The sequence below is a fragment of the Meleagris gallopavo genome, chromosome 7 (genome assembly GCF_905368555.1).
Source record: "Meleagris gallopavo chromosome 7, MGAL_WU_HG_1.1, whole genome shotgun sequence".
NCBI lineage: Eukaryota > Metazoa > Chordata > Aves > Galliformes > Phasianidae > Meleagris > Meleagris gallopavo.
Genome location: NC_139410.1, coordinates 25748089 through 25767404, shown reverse-complemented (window position 1 = coordinate 25767404; position 19316 = coordinate 25748089). Strand labels below are relative to the sequence as shown.

Below are 19316 nucleotides of genomic sequence, written 5' to 3'. Positions count from 1 at the left end.
CTCCCAGGGGCGCGCGGCGGGCGGGGCCGTTGCGCGGCGGCCGTTACCCGACCCCTGCGCCGCACGCGCTGCCGCGCGCCCGCCGTTGCCGTGGCGACGGGCTAAGCCAGGGCCCCGTGCGGCGCTGAGGGGCGGGCGGCGGCGGCAGAGCCGGCCGGGCTCGGCGCTGCCGGGCATGCACAACAAAGGCGAGAGACGAGGCGCCGCGTGCGGGCTCTGCAGGTGGGTACGGCGGCGGGCGGGCCGCGTTCTCTCCGGGGCGCGGGCGGTGGCGGGGCCGCAACAAAGGCGGGCGGCCGCTCCCCTCCCTCCTCGCTCGGGTGCTGCCGCTCAGCGAAGCCCGCTTCTCCCATCTCTGTGTGCGCTGCTCTCTGTTGCGTTCCCTCATCGCTGTGGCACTGCAGAGCACCGGGAAGAGCCGTGTGCTGGTGTTGGGGCAAGGCCGGGGGTCGGTAATGGCTGCTTTCCTTCGCGGCTCTCGGAACGCTCCGTAGACGGCGATGGAGACTCGGAGCCCTGCTGCAGAGGTTGCGCTGCTTTTCCTGTCCCCTTTTCACAGGTGGAGGAGCAGATGGGAGAGCTAAAAAGATTTAAGCCAAAGATTTAAGTCGCATCCGGAGCCTAAACGAGGATCTCGCAGCTCCTCAGGCTTCTGGCTGCGATACGTTCCTGCACCTCTTGTCATAAAGTCATCTCTTATCCCCAATAACTGCTCCCACAGCTGCCCTGGGCTCTGCCAGGCCATGATTTGAGATGTTTTTGCCAAGGTTTGTGTGTCGTTAGCATGGGAAGACTGGTGCCTGATTGACACGGGTCTGTGGTTGTTAGTTAGAGCGTGTGGGTGTAGAAGCGTGGAATGGGCTCAGCGTTGGACGTCGTATGATCAGACAGCAAATAATGCTGATGAAGGAAATGCAGAACGGCCAGGTAGCTGCTGTGGCTTTGTCAACCTCTCTCGTGAAAGGGAGAGGGTCTGTCTCTTTGAAAAGACTAACCTTGCATTCAAGGGCATACTTCCAATAGCAAAATAAGTGGTGACTGTGACCTAAAAGGCGCTGGCCTGCTTTTCAGAACCGTCCACTTGGTTTTGTGGTCCAGACAGGAGATGGGCAGTGTTTGAGATTGCATTCCACCCAGCGTTTGCATAGCTCTGGGCAGATCGAGTCTTCTGAGATGTTCTGGGAACCCTTATTTCTCAATACTTAACCTTGTAAAAGATCAAATTCTACTCTCACAACAAGCACCCTTGAGAAACAAGAGGCCAAGCACTGCAGTGCTGCAGTACCAAGGGGCATTGCTTCCCACTGGCAGACACAATGCGGTGTCACAATTTGTTTCCTTTCTGGTGTTTTGGAGGAACAGTTCTTGCAGAGAAGAGGGAACGAGCATAGCTTCAGGCCTCCATTGCTGGGCATTGGCCAATTACTGTCATATCAGATTAGCTCTGTGGCACATTAGCACTCATTTATGTTAATACAAATGTAGCATGACTGTTCCATACTATTGATGGAACTATTGTATTTACTGCCCTATAATATGACTAATTGGAAGGGAGGTTCTAGTTACAAAACCACGGACTTCCAAGGTGATTCCTTCTGCTACTTCCATAAGGGTTAGTTTTGAACCATGAAGAATGAGCTGCTGGAAGATATAATCTATTTTTTATTTAACATTGATGCAGTTACTGTTTTGGTAAACTCTGGGCCAAAAAACAAAACAAAAAAATCCTGTGTCACAAAAGAAAAAAGGAAGAACTTGTGTTTCTTTCTACCTTGCCACAGTCTGGGCTCAGTAACCTGTGCTGCAGTAGGTATGTCCTTGCCTCTGATAAGAGCCCCTGCCTGCTTGTGCCCTGCAGGAATCTGTCCCTTGAGACCGCATTAGGTTTTCCCTAGCTGCCACTGCAGTGCACGAGCACGTTCTGTTTGTCCAGAGCAGCTTGGCAGCAGCACTCATGGGTGTTTGTGAGATGAGAAGGCTTAGCATGTGGTCCTTCAGCAGGGCTGTAAAGCTGTCTGCAGCTTAGTGGCTCACCTGTCACATGATGGCATGCGAAGGATGCACCTATTTGTCTCTGAGAATAAACTAGGCTCCTCTGGCCAGAGTTTCTGTGAGTTTCACAGTCCCTGCTTCATAATGAGCTCAGCTTCCATCTGCTTGGCAGTTCGCAATGGCCCTAACAGCTGGTTCCTGGCAGCCATTAGCACCTTGCAGCACAGGAACATCTTTCGCTTTGAGTCTTGGGAGGATGGAGAAGGCTGGTAGCATCAGTGATTCTAGGAGAAATAATGAGGGGGCACAAAACAGATGCATGGATGGAGAGAAGGAAGGTGGACTGAGAAGGTATGTGACAAGGGGGGGGCATTGTGGGACTCACAGGAGGGGGAAGGTGGCAGGGAGCTTGGCAGCTTTTGGGAACAGAGGAAAGGATTCTCCTCTGCTGCCAGCAGATTGTGTTTTACTGCTCCCAGCTTTCAGAGCCATTCAGCCAGTCCTGAGCCACTGCAGCATGCTGCAGCGCTGGGTGTTTTCAAACCCTCTTTACAGCGACAAAAGGTGAGCAGCTCTGGGAACTTCCCGGGGAGCTGGGGTCAGTTTCCTTGTCCACAGAGTCCTCCCTTCTCAGGGAGGACCCTGGGAAAAGCTGTGTTCCCACAGCAGACACCAGCATTGGTTATGTGAGGTGCTGCAATTTGCTACTCAAGGACAGCAAGGACAGTGGAAAGCCTATGATTTCAGGAATTAGCTATGGAAAGCTGGGACCCTCGGGATGAGGTAATGAGAATAGCTGGAGAATTAAGCAATTCCCATATTCATAAGATGACAGAGTGCAGTTCCTTGCCAAGACTGTATTAAATACACTGAGGGGAAGAGGAGTTCTCTGGCTTTGCTAACAGCTGCTTCAAGGTGAAGGACAAGGGGAAAAGGGAAAAAAAAACAAAACAAAACTCAACCATCGTAAGTTATTTGTTAAGCCATGGAGCAACTTGGAGACCCCTGTGGACTTTCTTAGAATCCCCTCATCTTCTAGAAATAACCTAATTGGGAATTAAGTAGTGCCTGGAAAGACTTCTTTCCAGGAAAGAACTAAAGATGCTTTTGAAATCCGTCTCTATCCCCTCTTCTACACAGGAAGCCAAAAAGCAGCAGTGCGTTCTTATGAATTGATCATGACTTTGTGTTTTGCAAGTGCTGTTAGCTAGAGAGAGTGTTACACCCTTGCCTCTGCTGCTGTTAAAATGCTAAAAGATACATGTAAGCAAAAATATTTTTTCCTTTGGGATATGAAGCTTCAGCAGATGCCAGTGGCAGTTTACACTCTTGGTTCTTTGTTAGTGCCTGCAGGAGCAGCCAGGCACCGTGCTGGTTGTAGGTGCAGTCCTAGTGCTGTTCCAGTCAGTGATGGCAGCGCCCAGTCAGAGCTCATTTGTTTGTGATGGAGCAGTCTGACTGTTTCTGGAGGCATGGCGAGGAAGGCACTCAGTGACTGAAAGGCAACAGTGGCTTTCACCACAAGTGTGTAATTCACAAGGCTGTCAGAGCTCTGCTGGACTCATGGGAGCTTCTTCCCACAGGAAGAAGGGAGTAAAGGACATCAGATGTGAGGAGACAGCTCTGTTTAGACCATGCACAGAAGTGATGCATGTTAGGTAGGCAGAGCTGCTGTGACAGATTTATCTGCTGACTTTGTAGCCTTGCCTCAGGGAGAACTTGCCTACCATTCCTCTGAGTGAGTCCTTGCTCATCTTGAGGCCCTTGCTTGGTAAATCCACCTTGCACAGAGATCAAGAGGGAAAGCAGCAGTTTGAAGTGTGATGTGGGCAGACTAGTAGCAATGGCAGCCGATGCTGAATTGAAGCAGAGTCCTCTGGACTAGCAGGGAATCAGTGCTTGGTATAGCTGATCAGAAGTGGTTTTAGTTCCCCCATCCTGCGGTCAGGAGCACAGAGCCTTCCACAGGCAGCGTTTGTTAGGTGCTTGGAGCAACAGACGCTTTCCTTTTCCAACATTGTTCTCAGCTCAGAACACAAGATGCAGAGGAGGTGGCTTTGGAGCAAGCATGCAAAAGAAGTGGTGCTGAGTGGAGAGTCTGCCAAGAGATTTTCTTGATCTTGGTGTTTCTCTACCCTAAATACATGCATATGGACAGCTGAAGTGCTCAATTCCCTTCTGAGTAAGGTAGAGAGAAGATTCTTTAGACAGGACAAGGGCATCTCTATCCTTGGGCATACCAGGTCAGAGAACCTAAGCTAAATTCAAACCAGTTTTCTGACAGCATTGCATGCTGCTAGAGACAGGAGATTTCACGTTTAACCTAGAGTCCCATTTGTAATTAACCAAGTTTTTGTTTTAATCTCTGTTACATATAGTACTGCAGCTGTGCTACGATCATATTCCTCTTTGCAGTAGGAGGCAGCTTCTTGTAAAGGATCAATACAGTTTCACTGCTGTGGTAGTTTAACCTGGAAAAACCTCAGGCCTGAGCTGAATGGAGACCTCTCAATTAAGGAAGATCTTGCAGTGCTCCCTCAGGAAGCCTGGTTTGTGGTACTTAACTGTTTTGCACTCATGTGCCCCATTTTCTACCGCAGCTTTTGCAACAGCTTTGTTCTCTGTGGGCAATCAGGATTCAGGTTTCTGCAGTGTAAGATAACTTGTCTGTGAGCCACAGTGTGGCTTCCTGCTTGGAGGGTGCAACGTGGTTTTGGAAATCAGGGCCTTATGCTTGGAGAAGACATACTTGCAGTGGGGAGACCTCACAAGTTGTTAGCACAGCTTTGCTGAAAGGTCTGAGAGCATCGCTGTGAACAAACAGCAGCCAGAGTCACAGGTGAAAAAAGAAAGAAAAGCAAATCTGTTTGTGGAAGAGGAAAGAGTAAGCCATGGAAGCTTCCCTTGCTGATAAGCAACCCCGAGCTGATAAGCTTTTGAAGGTTGGGATGCATAGCTTCTTTGAGTCTTGGTGCTGGGAAGGACTGACATCCCACTCCAGGCTCTCAGAACCAGGTGTGCTAATACCACAGTGCTTCCACAGCCAGCTGCATCTTTCAGAGAAGATCTTCTCCCCTTTTTTCCAGGTTCTGTCTTACCTAATTGCCATACAGCAAGTCTGCAAGGGTCACAGTCATTGCTCCTATAAACTATTGTGCTATCTCTGGTCACATGCAAATAGGGGAAGTAATAACCCTGCAACAGCTATCCCGGCTGTCAGTGCATACCTCAGGCTTTTCATTGCTCTAGCAGTAGCATGAAGCAAATCAATATGACAGGTAGGCCTGCCCAGAAACAGCCACAGACACTCGCATAGCCTGCAGCTGCATTAACTGTCCCTTCCATTATTTTTTTTTTTTGTACCAGATGGCTTAAGAAGCTCCCTGCTCTGTGGTGGGGAAAGGAATTTTTTGTAGCAAGGAAGAGGGGGTATAGCAGGAATGGCTGTATTCAGCAGTGGGGATGAGAGAGCACAGCTCAGTGGGAGCAGGGAAGAGGCAAGACAGGGGTTAGGGCTGATGAATGCTGGTTTTGTATCAGCTTGGGAAGGCCTTGTCATCAGAGTAGGAACCCTGCATACAAGTGCCTGGAGCTTTTGAGGTTCAGACCCATCAGGCACCAAGGCAGTGAGGGCGACATGACTGCACATGAGGGAAGGGCAAGGAGCAGGGTGCCTCGCTTCTAATGTGGTTGCCTGCTTACTCTGTTGCTGTTTGAAACACACAGTTAGCAGTGGGAGAAAGCAATGCCCTTGGACAGTGCCTCCAGCTTCAGAAGAAGAGTTCTTCTAGCATTGAATTTGGCCTATGGATTTTAATTACTCTCCACTGTGAAAGTAATGAGAGCCAGTGGAATTGTACTGATTTTATTTCCTTTTAATTTGTTATGATGCTCTGGATGCAGATTAACTTTCCCAGCTCGATACATATTATTGATTCATCTTGCCTTGTGATGTGATTAATTGCTCAAACAAGTTGCCAGTCTCATTGTAGTGTCCCTTGGTAGCTCTGTGTGGTGTCTTCCTTGCTCTTTGGCTACCTAGCAGCAGCGAAAGCCAAGCAGGTACCTCTGCTTGCTTCTGGTTGGGTTATTTACATTGGTAACTAAGGCTAAAATCAGGTCTGTAACAGTGTTTCTTTAAATGCAACAGTCCAGCTTCCTTTCTGCTCCATTTACTCTGTGTGAAGGTTTGTGGATTGATGGAGATGAGCCTGCTCCTGGCGCACAGAAGAGAGCCTCACTGAGGGGAATTATCATCATGTTGCAAGGTGGGAGGAGAGCTGCAGGCTGGTGTTCTCTAGCAGAGTTCCTCCAACACACAGCTTCCTGGGAAGCCCTTTGCAAGGCAGTGGCCAGCTCTGGTCCTCATGCGGCAAGCTTGGTTGATGGGCTCCACCAGTTTAGATGAGGGGAGAGCAGTGCTCAGAAAAGGGAATGTTTTCTGTCCACTCTTGGCTAGTAGAGAACCAAAGGATAAAGGGAGGTATCCTTGTGCAGTGAGTGGAAAGAGTAGCCTGACTGTATCCCCTTCTGTGCTAGCCCCTTGGCATGGCAGCAGGGGACCCAGTGTGTTTTTACCATTTGTAAATGGTAAATTTTGTGTGCAATTTTAGGGAGCTGAGCTCATCATCTTCTGGTTCAAAACACTGCATTGTAGTAACTGGTTTTTCAGTTACTGCCATGTGAGACCAGTGTGTCCCTCCCCAAGTCCAGGGGAACACTGCACTGAATGAGTGATGCCAGTGTCGTATCATCACAGGCCATTGGGTATCTCAGGGCAGTCATTGCACTGCTGAGTTTGCAGCAGTTCAGTGGTTATTACCTGATTCTTGATGATGGTTATTGGTGCCTGGGGGCGTTCCCTGGAGCAGGAACTGAGCTCAGGCCAGAGTAACTTTGCCTCAATTCAGAGAATCTGGACAATAACTTCAGATGCATTAGACAGTTCTAATGCACAGGAACGTATGTGCTGACCACACAGCACTGGGCAAGCCACGATAAAGGAGATGAGATTTAAGTACTGGTTTGTCTTTTCACACAGCTTACTTTAGGGCTTAGAAGCCCATATCCAATTAGAGCAGCCAGGCAATTAACAGCAAAACAGTTGAGCCTCATCTTCATTTAGTGTACATTAGTATGGCTGCAGTAGCTGCAAGGAAGCTTCAGATTTATCTGAGCTGATCTGGTCCTGCCTCCGTTATCTCCATCTTGCAGAACTTGTGTTTTCAAACATTGCTGTGTGTTACTTATCTGTAGCATCATCAAAGCGTCCATTTTCTATCTGTCTCTGTTTTCCTTTGCTTCCAGTGCTATCCTGTGCCTATCTGCCAGCACTACTCACAGTGACCCCTTAACAGTGAGGAGCTGCTGTTACCAGTTTCTTCAGAGAAAGCAACAGCTTAGGAAAGCACTTTTGGAAGACTGGGAAATAGCAATAGGCAGGAAAACTGAGGCACAGTGAGAAACTGGCATACATCAGCACCTTAGGGAGACACCCTTCTCCAAAACTGTCTCTCTGCTGAAGTGTACTTCTAATGTTGTCCTGAAAAAAAATAGGACTGTTTTGGAAATAGTGAAACACTTGCTTCTCTACTTCATTCACAGAATCACTTGAAGGAAATAGTTTATCTTCGAGACTTCTTTGCCATTTTCTGCAATGATGCTTTATTTATTCCTTTAATGGTGAAATTCTTTACTCCCAGCTCCAAACTTCAACTCCTCACAGCATTATCATGAGATCATATCTCAGAGATGATGTCTTGCTTGGAGAAAATGCAGTCAAATTGTGGTAGCAATGGTAACGAGAAAACGGTTGGACTAGATGATCTTATAGGTTGTTTCCAACCTTGTGATTCTATGATTCAATGCCTGCTGGTCTCCTCAAGGAAGAAAGCAAAGCAGCCATGTAGCAATTGTTGTCTCACAAGTTAGGGTGGCAATGTGAGAAGAAAACTTTTAAGAGTTCAGAAAACTTTCTTTGAAAGTCCATTCCATTCTACTGGAACAGAGGTCCCAGTGTTCAATTAATTCAGATAGTTAGAGTACACTGCTTCCTTGATACTCAAGCACCTTGAGGAGAGGAAGGGTCTGGTTTCATAGGTGCTGGCAGGTTTGCTTTGTTAACTGTCTTTTACAGATGTCAGAGTTGAAAGATAGGGATTGGAGTGTCTCATGGATATGAGGAAATCAAGGATCAGACCTCGGGTCTCATGTTACCAGATACAACCTTCACTGCACCTCCCACCCTGCAACTGTAAGCACTACAGTAATTGCTTCATCTGTGCACCAGGGTGAGAAGTTGCAATATCACTTTGTGGCTTCTCCAAATTATCTTTGCCCATGTCCACAAAAAGCTCAGGGGTGTAAATCAGTGTGACCTCCCACAGAGAGGAGACAGCTGGAAAAGAAAGTGCTGCCTTTGCTTCCAGGCAAAGGGGGTAGGCTTTAATCTCACAAGTGATTGATGATGCAGTATTTTTGGAGAGGAGTGGAAAGAGGAGACATTGGTGGTCTTATCTCACAGAGCTAGGTCAAATGTCTCAGGGTGTCAGCTGCTGACATTGGAGTACTTCTACCAAAATATTTCAGTCACTGAGGCCTGAGCAAAATCATTTGCTTTGGCTGAAACAAGAATGGCACCTGGAAATAAAATCTGACTTGTGGCAATTAGCAGGCATAGAGATCTCTCCCTGTTCATTGGGGTCTTGAGCTAAAGGCCTTCTTGTCTATCTGAATATGATTCAGAGCTGCTGTACCATCACTGAATCACAAATTCTGGTGGTGGACAAAGGAAGGCAGTGCTAACTAGAGCTGAGATCAGTACTGCTGCAAGATTGTTGGGAAGAGAGAAAGTTCTGGACTTCTGACAGGGTCTTCATCTGTGGCTAGTGAAGGGTTTCGTGACTGCCTTAGCATTCCTTATACCAACAGCTGAAAGGCAGGAGGGTGTTCACTGCATTTATCCTTTTTCTCTTTCTTTATTAACTTTATTAATTCTTCTATTCTGCGTAAGGAGGAAATAGAGGAAGAGAAATGTGTGGGGTTATTTTTTGGTCTAATTACTGTGCCTGATTTTTTCCTGCTGCTTTTAGACATTTACTGAAGGTTTTACCACTTACCAGCATAGGTGAAAAAGAGTCCTTGTTTCAACAAGTGGCATAAGAGTAACCATTTAACCATTTTCTAGGTCTACTGACATGCTTCCAAAATCCAGCTCTGTCGTTGCCCAGATGTGGGCAATTTGATTCCTGTAGTAATGAAAGCCCTTAGCAGCAGCAGACATTATACTTTAAGATCTCTGTGCGCTGCCTACTTCTTTGCATGACCAAATAATGCATTTTCAAACATATTGACTTGATATTCTGGTCATTATCTTCAGATATCCTTAGCTTATGATAAATATAAAAATCTAAGATTGCTTTTTGGAAAGAATTGTGAAATATAGAACTGTTATGTTCTGCAAAAGTTGATGGCTGAGGCAGAATGGTTCGTGTACTGGTAACAATCCGTGGTGTCAGTTGGGTGTCTTCCATTTGAGAAACCTTGGCTATTTTCATAGATGGCAGCTGGATGACCTCAGTGATGGGAATCGGGGCCTCTTGCCTCACACAGAGAAAGCCCTTCAACCTTTAACTAGCCAATCTTCAATTTTATTTTAGCTAAAGATTTTTAGGCGCTGTGAGGTGCTAAAGAGGATCTCACTGAGCTGCTATTACCTCAGCAGCAGCTGATATGTAATGAATTATTCAAGAATAGCCAGTTCCTTCATTAATTTTAATAGCTCAAATTTTCCACCATGTTCTAGACAGTGCTGCCAACTGGAGTATGATAAGGTAAGCCCATTATTTCTTCGGGCCTTTTTCATTGTGTCCAGGTTTACTTACCTGAGGGCCTTTATTGTTAATGAGATTAGTAGCAAACAGTGCTAATTTGGGGCAGATCTACAGCAGTCAGCAGAGGCAACAGAACTCCCCTGTCTCTTGTGGCATCCCAAAGCTGTGTCCTTACATAGGGAAGGTTCCTCTGCATGTACAGAAGTGGACTCAGCTGCTAACTGCTGACCTCTGGAACTGAGAGTAACCCTTCAGACAGATGGCCTGGACTCGGCAGAAGCTAATAGGCACTTTCCATCTTTTGTACAGACTCGTTCTCCTGAAATTGTTACCAGGTCTCTAATATTTCTCCAGAGTGGGCAGACTGTAGCATTTATGAACCAGTCTATTTAGTAAACATCTACGTGGATCAATCTGGTACTGCTGGTGCGTATGCTAGTGGCATCTCAGTGCCATGCACGAATCCTGTCCGGGCTGCTGATAAACCTCAGCATGATGTAATAGCTGCCACAGCAACATGGAAGCTAATTTGGTGACTCTTGTAGCCTATCTTTCCCTGTGTTTCTGCTCAAGCTCAACAACAGAAAACGCTTTCTGACACTGAAGCAGTGTTGGCAGTTTCTGTACATCTTTCAGTGTGCAGAAACATTCTTGTTTCTGTTCATGGGCTATCAACCTCAAAATTACTCCACCTTTTGTTTGTTTCCACTTTCCTTGCTGAAAAAAGAATCAATCTCATGATGGAGTTAAAGGCAAAAAATTGTTTGTCACCAGTAGAATTTACTTTTTCCATATGGTACTGTGTTGCATTAAGAAGCAAGATTGAACTAGTTCATCCTTTCTCTCCTTCTCGTAAAAACTGTGCATTACATAGATCAGAGGATTTCTCCAGCACAGGTCTTGGAAAGGATTTGCACCTGGGGCACTTATCCTTCTTGAATTTAGGACAGTGCAGATTTTGTCAGAGAGAAGAAGAGAGTTCACTCCAAACCCATTTCTACAGTTGTTGCACCTGCCCCGACTGTTCATATCTTCAGAGAGCTTAAGTTGCTGTAAGGACGTGATCAGATGTAGCCTAGCTGCACTTTAGAATGTTTTTAAGGAAGGCAGAAATCTCTGTAGCTGCTTTTGTTATCACATATTTTAGGAGAGCTAAGATGAACTGCTGGGAGAAGAGGCTGACACAAGCAGTGCTGGCCATGGTGATGAATTGGTCCATGGATTAGCCCATGAGTACCTAACTTGCCAGTGGTTCATTGGTCATGAATATGCTGCTAATAATGCATTCAAGTATAGTGGCTTATCCACAGACCTGGCACTAAGACTTTGATTGATAAATGAAGGACAGACCTTGCTAAAGGAAGGTCATGGTTAGGGGAGTTTTAATTGTTCAATCTTTGTGGATGGAGCATGAAAGAACAGCATCTAATAGTGAGAAATCAAAGTGTCTCCCCTCACAGTTTGCTAAATAGCAATATCCATATATTTGTGTTTTAAGATGTGGAGAGGATATCTGCAGATCTCTAATTATTGCACCTGCTGGCTCTTCTCATCTGCCTCACATGGAGGTTGGACTCTGTTCTCCACGTCATACCCATTTCCACTACTCATCAGTGCCCCCACGAGATTATTCTGGGCGCTACAGATCTTCGCCATGAAATCAGGCACCTGTAGTCTGCTGTGTGGTCTAGCTTCTGTTCCCAGCTAACAGGAATGCACTGCTCTTATGTTATCTTCCAAAGTGACCCAAGTCTAAGGCCACTAATCTCATGTTTAGTAGTGAAGCAAGAACGTTAATCATCTCAGATCAATTTTACAGAGCTGCCAGGGCAGTTAGTGCTGAGCAGCTGGCAGAGGGAGCTGCTACTCACTCTACATTCAGGGCACTGCTGCTGTCTGTTGTTCCACTGCATTGTGGGAATGAGACTGTGCTGCTTTTAGGACCCAACAGATTTCAGCTGCTTCATGCTATCATTAATCCTGCAGCTTTTTCTTTCCTCCCTTTTTTTTTTCCCCCTTATCAGTTTTGCACAATTCTTAGCTTATCGTTTTAATTCACTACTTTCTGTTTTCCCCAGTGTACCACACCTGCTTTCACTTTCCTAATAAACAAGAACACTATTGTTTTTTCCCAAGCCAATGTATTTATTATGCTCAGTCACAGAGTGCCTATTTGAAAACTTAGCAAAAAAGCCAAACAAACCAAACCCAAACTTTCAATTATAATTTTGATTTTTCTGCTTAATGCTCCTTTACGATCTGGCACATGGTTGTTTTCAGCTCTCTGAAAGCAGCGTTTTCAGAGTTGTAATGATGGGTAATTGGTTTGTACTGGGCTGTTTGCACACAGCAAACATAACTGCGTGCAGATCATTGGTAACTAAGCAACCAGTTATGTTTTTAATTCTGTGATCAATTCCTCGCTATCTGTCAACATTAAATCTAACACAGCAAGTGCCCATAAAGGATACAACAAGTTTTGAAGTTCAGATCCCATCATCTATAGGACTGGAGGCCCTGGCTCACTGATCTGACTGCAGGCTCTGGCAGGCACACAGCTTTTGTCTTTGTGGATGTGAATGTTTAACGGGCTTGATGGCTAAGGTAAGCAGTACCCAGAAGCAGTTAATTACCTGCCCTATTTTTCTGTGATTTAGACAGTGATAGCAAACACTTTTGCACTTTATCTACTAAAGCAAATCCTTAACCTTCAAAGGATTTCCTTTGTGTTGTTTGCCACTCGGAAGTCAGAAAGGCCGCTGACGCCAGTCTTGAGTTGCTTTACTCCTATATCCGTCCTGGAAGGTCATCTGGCAGTGCTTGCTGCATGGGCATTGGGCATATGAAAACTCTTGGTTTTCTGTTCTTTTTTCCATTATAAACATTTCTTTCTTCTATTTAACCTGGGGAAGTAGCACTCCAAATCCGAGGACTCAGAAAACTCCATGCCAGGGAGCAGCGAGAGGAACGTCCCTGGTGAGGAGGCTGAGGTGGGAACTGGCAGCAAGGCAGGTTGGGCAGCAGCCTTGGGCAAGGGGTGCAATCCTACTGTGCCCACACAGGAAGAGCAGAATAGGCCCCACAACTGTCTCTAAAATGCAATGAGCATTTCATGGTGCTTAGAAGGAGCTTTGCAGGTTCTATCTCCAGAATCTTTGCACTTCCCCCTTCTTACTATTGCTGCTTGCTGAAAAGAGCCATATGGATTTTGTACTGAATGTCACATAAATGCTAATACCTAAGTATATTTAGCAGTGGCATATGGGCAATAGTAAATGGAAATGAGTGCGTTTTTGGTTTCAATTATATAGGCAAGTTCAGTGAAGCTAGATGCTCCATGTTACAGGAAGCTCTGTTCACCTGGATCCCAGGACCAGACTTTGTCTGCACTTGGCTGCTCTGCCTGACTTGATCAACAGTGCTGTTGTTTGCCAGCCTGTATAGTAAGTCCTGAAGACTTCACCCCTTGCAGAAACGATAGCCACAACATACGTTGTGATTTGGGTGGTACTGCAGGGCAGTCAGCAATGTGACTGTCCTTTAGGGTGTTAAAGGCACAAATGTACGTGTTAGAATCAGCTATGTGAGCTGGCTCTGAACTGAGTCTGCCTGGTAACTTCCAGGCTAGCTGATGTCTGTACAGTCACATTACCACGTCATGATAAATCTACAAAATGGACTTTGCTCTTTTTTATTTTTTCAGTGGTTGGATGATTTAATATTGGAATCCCAAGGAAAAAAAAAAAAAATCCAAGCAGTTGAAAATTTTTCCTGAAACTGTAGATAGTATCCCTTTCGATGATAACACATGATTTTATCTGCTCTGATTAAAAGGTTAATTACATTTAGGGCGTTTATATACAGAGGAAAAGTGACAGAATCCTGACAGATTTTTGCAACTTGCTAGGGAGTTTCTTTATAGCAAATCCACTGCAGTCATTACAGTACCCATTTTTGTCACAGCCTGATGTCTCTTGTTTATAGCCTCGCCTGCAACATTAAATAGCAGCCATAAAGCATTTTGCTACTGGTCCTGCCAGCTGATGAGTCCTTTTTAAAGCCTGCTCATTGCACTGCATGCATTTCTCTTTGCATAGGGAAGTAGTTAGCTTTGAATGTCACCCAGTCCTATGGAGGCAAGTGGGAAGATGGATTGTGCTGGCAGTAATCCATCCATCTGTTCATCTGCCAACACTAATGTTTAGCTTTTCAGGCTCCCAGTTGTCTTAAATAATGCTGACCTACAGGATTCTGGGGTGGGAAAGGTCACATAGCTCATTTTGTCTTACTTGAAAGTAATTAAACTTTCAGAGGTGTTATAGCTACATGCAGAAATTCTTGACAGACAGTATTTGTGAAGCTGAGGTTAAATCACTTTCTGAGGAGCTGTGTTGTATGAGACTTTTACCATCATATTGGCTGTAGCATAAGGCACCATCTTCTCAGGGCACTTCTTAAAAAAGGAATTTGTGAAGGCTTCAGATCTACTTACTAGGAGTGATTGGGTATCTGCATAGGCAGTATGTCCTCTTTTTTGATTGATACCACCCAACTGTAGTGTGGTTCTGTCTCTCCCTGCTGTAGAGTGTTCAGCTTTGGGTAGGTATCAGTACTTGGAGACAACTGCAAAGGCTTCAGACTTCAGTGCTGTGTAGGAGCCAAATTAGTTATTAGAAGAAATCTGGTTGTTTGCCTGCAGCTCAGCCATGTTGCTGCTCCTGGATCAGCTTAGTCCTGCCTTGATAATTTCAATTAGCAGTCAGGGACTTCTGTCAGCTACCATGATCTGTGTCTTATTTCTTTTTTTCCCCCAGTTGCAAAAAAAAAAATATTTTATATATAGCAATCTTCATGAGATACTTGGAACATTTTGCAGAACGGGAAGAAAGTCATGATGTCTCTTATTGCTAGGGAAATGCAGAGCTCAGAGCTGGTTGGGAGCAGCCAGCTTCAGAACCTGCAGCAAGGCAGTGGCCTTGGAAGGCCCACAGGGTGTCTTGACACCGGTTCTGTGTCTCCTTTACGCTTAGCACCATGGGGCTATGTGACACAGCCAGTACCTGAGATCCATGGTGCAGGATGAGGGGTCTGGCTTAATGTCCTTATCTTCTCCTTCACTTGCTTAGAAAGAACTGCAGAATTGCTATGTTCATTCTTACTTTTCTTCAGCATCTTACATGTGTATTGGCTGACCCACACTGCAAGAAGATGCAGTTATCTAGTGTGTTCAAGCAAACAAACCCATTTTCTTGCAGCTGACTTAAAACAGAGGGGCAAATCTTGTCTCCCATCAACTTTTGGAGTATCAAGTAGTGGAGCACCAAAAAGACAAAGTCCATTAGCAATACTAAGAAGTTAAAATATATATATGTGTGGTTAGGAGCATCCTTAGAGCATGAGCATGTTTGCTGATATTGATCAGTCATAGAATTTGTTTTTTGATGGTGATGATATATAAACATTGTCAGTAAGCTACTTATGATGTGATGAACGTGTAACAAAGATCTTATTTAAAGATATTATGTTCCTATAGCCTCCCCCATCTCCCAGAGCAAAAAAAAAATAGTTCCTGACTATGTCACCACACCTCATTAGTGGTGAAACCTTTCTTCCACCTGTGATGCTCACAGACACCCATTTCCTTGTTCCCAGCTGGGAGAAAGATGATGCTACTCTTGTTTCTGTGCACCCTGCCCTGGCCAGCAGCAGGTCAAGCAAGACATTAAGCTTGCTAATTGCTAACCACAGCCTTTCCTGTAGGGAGTACACCAACTGGAGTCTTCTCCAGCCATCACTATTGCTAAAGCATCTAATATAGGCAGGCTGACAAAAGGAGCTGGAGGAAAAAAATATTTTCATAGCTAATTGAAGTGGAGGTGAAGGAAAGAGGTGCAAATCCAAGTTGAAAGAGCAGCCTTTGTCTCTGATAGTCAGCTGGGAAAAATAATTTACTGGAGTATTCAAGAATATGAAACACAAGCAAATAAATGATGCTGACAGTCTGATCAAAGAGTTGCTGTATGAGAGAAAGCCTCTGTCAGTGTTGGCTAGGCCTCTGTGCTTAGGAATCTTGCCTAATAAATTTGATGAACAGCCACATGTGATGTAGGAGAAACTCACTGAATTTTGCTCTTGGGATCTGTTCGTGTCATAAAGTGCTTTCACACTCCATAGTCCATTAAAATCACATTTATCAAAGGATGCAGAAGAGAGTTAGAGTGATTTTGTCTCCAGGTCCTTATTCACATGAGAGTGAAGGATCTGAAGGCATGAGTGATGGAAAAGCTGATACATCACTTGGATCTGATCTACGCAGGGGCAGTTACTGGCAAGACTGGCAGCGTAATGATATTGTTTTGGATCTGTTCTTATGGCATAAATAACAGCTTTCTGGAATAAGTGCCCACCAGGTGATTACTTACCAGGAGCGGTACCACGGTTAGCAGTAAAAAGTTCTTTAATGAGTTTGTGCATGTTTAGAGCAACTCCTAGACAAAGCACAGCAGAAAACATAGAACTGTTGTTAGGATAATAAGCATGCTCTAAAATATACTATTTGTATTAAAATCTGGGCCACAAAACAAGCACCTTGCAGTCTGTACATCCCTCAATGGGCTCAGGTAAATGGTGTGTGCAGAAGAAGTCTGCTGAGATTTTATTGCTCTTTTATTACGATGTCAGTAGCCTGGATTAGAAATGTTACTCCTGCATATTGCAAGGCCAAAGAGAGAAGTGACGTTTTAGAAAGCCAGTTCCTATACCCGACATCCCTGGAGAACTTGGTGCAAGGTGACAGTGCCCAACTGCAAGTGGAGCACAGCCTGTCCTTGCCAGCGGTCACTGCCTCATTACTCAGCTTGGATGAAGGGTAAGAGATCACACTGCACCATGTACTGCAGAGAAAGCTGTGAGGAAGTGCACTGTGCTGAGCCTCTGGAAAGCTGAGCAAAGAAAGCAGTATTGCAGTGGCTTTTCCGCACTTGAAACAGCTCTTGAAAGGCAGAAGTTTGCTGGTGGCTGTTGTGGTAGCTGAATGAAATTGTCACTTGTGATAAGACCTTTTGAGAGCTAGGGAAACTCTTGGCTCTTTGCCTGCTGGCTGAGCTCCAGGTAATTTCACTGGAGCCAAGTTTTTGACTCTGTGTGTGAAGTAAATTGCCAGGGTGAAGCTGCAGAAATAGTGCCTGGTAATGAAAGGCGGCCTGCAGATATCCTCGTAGTACTGAAGCAGCAGAGTCCTGCTGCTGGCAGGAGTGATGGTGCTGGCTCTGCGCTGCCTTGTTCCCATAAAAGGGAGGAGGATTCAGAAAGTGCACAGTGCCGCTGAATCCATTCTGGTTGTCATTCAACTGTCCATTTATAGGCAAACTCACACTTTCATGCAGAATTTTTTTGACCTGCTTTTTTTCTAGCTTTCCCTGAATTCCCACCAACCCCAGGGACTATCCATCAATATCACCATAGCAACGAGAAGTCATTAATGGTGTCCTGCCTATCGACAGGGTGTACACGGTGCTGTGCTGGGTGGTGGGCTGTCACCATCAGCTTCTGGGAGAAAGAAGAGAGTTTAGAGCCACTGTGGGGTCAGACCTCTTGATCTCCATCCCCTGCCTTCCTCTAGAGGGGTCCTGCATTGCATGGTGATGGTAAGGGACATATCTCTTTCCTTAGCAAGTCTTAAGCAGTGTGTGCTGCAGGGAACTGCTGCCAGAAGAAGCTGGAGCAGGGTTTGCTGCAGAATTATTGTTAAATGTGCCTCTCTTGGGTTTGTTTGCATGCGGCTGTGGCACTGAGAGATGCTTTACATTGCAAATAAGTGACTTATCCAGCTAGCCTACAGGGAGTTCCAAGCAAAGCAGGAGGCTCAGGGGCCAGGAAAGGGGAATGGCAAGTTAAACTGCGAGGTTAGATAAAAGACATGTCATATAACTCTGCTAAATGGTGAAGGAAGGGGAATTCTCAGCAGATGTAAATTAGCATTGACAAGCTCTACTGATTTACACCCAACTCTGGTCTGGCCCGCTGTCTAATTAGATGAAAAGCATCAGCATCTGAAAGGGAGGGGTTGTTTAGAGAGGCCCACAGGGAGACTTGGGAATTGAGGAGTTGAAAATGTGCAAACAAGAAGAAAAGAAAGAGACTTTCTTCTTTCTAGTAGGTAGGAAGAGAAAAGGCTTGTGATGTTCTGACGCAGAGGCAGAGCCTGGCCAGCTGCACCAGCTCTCTGTCAGGGCTCTCACTGCCTGGTAAAACGAGCAGCATGCAGCTTTGGACTTTTTAGGACTAATCCCTAGGTTGACACAGTTGATTGGAGAACAGCCTTCCCAGATTTTCTTTAGAAGCATTGCTTTGGACCTCCACGCTCAGCAGAGTGGGCAGTGTGACTGCCTGTGGACACCCTCGCTGAGGAGGACTGTTGGCATTGCTGCAGTCCAGGTTTTCTCACGCCAAACCTGCCCCTGCAAGCAGTACTCCGGTGTCTGGCAGCCTTGAGAGGTGACCAAATAAGTCGTAGGATGAGATCATCTCCCTGACCCTCCACAGCATCTCCCTCCTCCCTTGGACATAATTCTGAGTTCGCCAGTGGGGCATGCACTGTTGGCTTGAAAGGACTCCACTCATCCACCTTCCATCAGCTTCAGGAGGTGCTGGGCTAGGTCCCAGTGCAGATAATGAACTAAAATCAATAGAATAATGTTGGGAGATATTTTTCTACTAGGCTTCATATTGCCTTGTCGGAAATATCAGTGAAGGAAGTCACTAATGCACTCAAAATTCAAGGTTTAGGGGGCAGAAGCTGATGACGTATACCTTACTAGCAGAATTAAGGTGTGATATCCTTCCTCTGCCATATGCACTTCAAAGAGCAGACTGGGACTCTTGGTGCAATGTTAGAACAAGAATTAGGAATCCTTTCAGCAACCCTGATGGATCCAACTTTGTAGGACTGGTTCTGTGTTAACACCCCATTCCTTCTCGGTTGTGTCTTGCTAGTTGGTCCAGCATCAGGACTCAGGTCTTATACATCCTGAGATTAAATAGGTTGAATTATGCTGGTAAAAAAGCACCTGATTTTATTTTCCATTTAGTATGACTTGATTTTTTACTTCTTTCTTGCTGCAGACAAAATTCATTTGTGCCTTGCCTAAACTATTTGCTGCGGTGTCCAAGTGGGAACTGGATGGTGCCAATCTGTACAACAGGCTCCTGTCTAGCTTTGTGCTTCCCAGAACTGGTGGGGGCTGGATGGGTGTTCCCGGTTCAGGTCTACCTCCAAGAAGCATGTGCAACTGATCTGGGGATCTTGGAGCCAGACAGGGAACAGGGTTGGAGGCTGCAATCAGTTCAGGCTAATGGTGCTTGCTGTGTGCTACTCAGCACCAGGATGGATGGTAGACAAGATCTTCTCTGTGTGACCCCCAAAGCATGGGACTGCTTGGTTCGTGGTGTGTACACAGGGCTGGGAAGTTGATGAAGGTCCCAAATGTCAGC

The 19316-nt window shown here is 45.7% G+C and overlaps 1 protein-coding gene across 3 annotated transcripts in view; it reads left to right on the top strand.

Moving 5' to 3' along the window:
- LOC100546146 (uncharacterized) overlaps positions 1-19316 on the top strand; it is a 44900-nt gene continuing 25584 nt past the window's right edge. For 2 of the 3 annotated variants that reach the window (XR_014884481.1, XM_085228459.1), the window contains exon 1: positions 1-222. The gene's annotated coding sequence lies outside the window, so the exon portion shown is untranslated. Of the gene's footprint in view, positions 223-12298; positions 12429-19316 lie in introns of those variants that run through there. The other variant, XM_085228460.1, reaches the window with a different exon arrangement.